The sequence below is a fragment of the Gekko japonicus genome, unplaced genomic scaffold (assembly GCF_001447785.1).
Source record: "Gekko japonicus isolate JY-2015 unplaced genomic scaffold, Gekko_japonicus_V1.1 scaffold4358, whole genome shotgun sequence".
Lineage (NCBI taxonomy): Eukaryota > Metazoa > Chordata > Lepidosauria > Squamata > Gekkonidae > Gekko > Gekko japonicus.
The window spans coordinates 74,650-76,505 of record NW_015162092.1 but is presented as its reverse complement, the minus strand read 5'-3'; positions in this window follow the sequence as shown (position 1 = coordinate 76,505).

Here is a 1,856-nt window from a genome sequence, read left to right as displayed (position 1 = left end):
AAAACATGAAATGGCTGAGCGATTAAGAGAGTCTGGCAAAGCAGGCTATGATGCAGCAGCAGAAGTGGAAGCAGGAAAACTACATAGTTTTCCCTTCCCCCTTTTCTGTTGTAGTTTTTTGTAGTGTTAAAAAAATTAATTAAAAAATCCCCTCCTGGGGCTCAAAAAAAAAAAGAGAAGAAGTGGAAGCAGGAGATAGCCAGTTCCACTGCGGGCCTGATGGAAGCCCTCCGGGGCCTGATCTGGCCCCTGGTCCACATGTTTGACACCCTTGGGTTAACCGCATGTTTGACACCCTTGGGTTAATTGTTAGTTTGACACCCTTGGGTTAATTGTTAGTGGTTCCCTATTGGCGCTGTATTCATATGATTGTTGGCTCTGGGCTGGGAAACACCTGGATATTTGGGGGGTGGAGGCTAAAGAGGGCGGGATTTGGGGAAGGGAGACCACATGTTTGACACCCTTGGGTTAATTGTTAGTTTGACACCCTTGGGTTAATTGTTAGTGGTTCCCTATTGGCCCTGTATTCATATGATTGCCGGCTCTGGGCTGGGAAACACCTGGATATTTGGGGGGTGGAGGCTAAAGAGGGCGGGATTTGGGGAAGGGAGAGACCTCAGCATGGTGCAATGCCATAGAGTCCACTTTCCAAAGCAGCTGTGTTCTCCAGGTAGGGTTATCAACCTCCACATGACAGCTGGAGATCTCCCGGGATCATAACTGATCTCCAGGTGACAGATTAGTTCTCCTGGAGAAAATGGCCGCTTTGGAAGGCAGCCTACCCCAATGAAGTTCCCAAACCCCACCTGCCCCAGGCTCCACCCCTGAAACCTCTGGGTATTTCGTGGCCCGTAATCCTGTCTCCAGGGGAACTGATCTCTGTAGTCCAGTTGTAAAAGGAGGGAGATCTCCAGGTGCCACCTGGAGGCTGAAGAAATCCAAAAACATGACAAAAATGACAAAGCGTCGATAAAGATGCATTCGCAACAACATCTACTGTAGTAATTCTGTAGAAAATTCCCTTCTATTATCGCTCACACGCAACGAATGCTGCTCAATGTAAACAAATCCGTTTCACAATAATTGCTTTATCTGAGCGACATGTAGCAGTCGCAACTTATCAGTTTTTACTTCTCAGCTTTTGAAGGAAACATCTTGTGTTGACTCTCCAATAACAGAACCCGAGGTCTTCGCAATGTCACAGGTGTTGTTTTTGGATTTCCACTTCTTCCCGTGATCTCTCATTCTTGGCTTCTGCCACCTGGAGGTTGGCAACCCTACAAATGATGCCAGGACCCACCAGAACCTGGGGAATGTGGCTCCTGCTAGCTGGGGGGGGAAGTGGTGGGGTGGATGCAGAGGTCATTTTGGGGGGATCGCAGTTCCCCCGGTGAGGTACGGGGGCGGGGCACATGACGAAGCCCAGCCCCCTGCTTCCGGCCCTCATTCAGCCAGGAGGAGGCAGGAGAAGAGGGAGGGTAAGTTGCTTCCTCCCTGCCTCTCCCCACCCCTGCCTGCCTGGGGCCAGGGAGGGCCTTCGCGAGGCTTCCTTGCACTCCCGCCGGCCTTGCAGGTCCACCGCCGGGCCCCTCATGGGACCGTTGGGGGCGGGGTGTGTGGCCTTATGACACACTTCTGGTGATGTCAGGGGGTGTGGCATATGCTAATGAGTTATGCTAATGAGTTCACCTAGCTCTTTTTCTACGAAATGACCCCTGGGTGGATGGAAAAGACAGTTTACATTTTGCAGCTATTACAAACAGAGAAGCAGACAAATTACTGTCAGTTGTCTGGGTCACCTGGAGTGGTCAGGACATGCCTCTTTCCGGGATGATGCGGGACTACGGGTCTGCCTC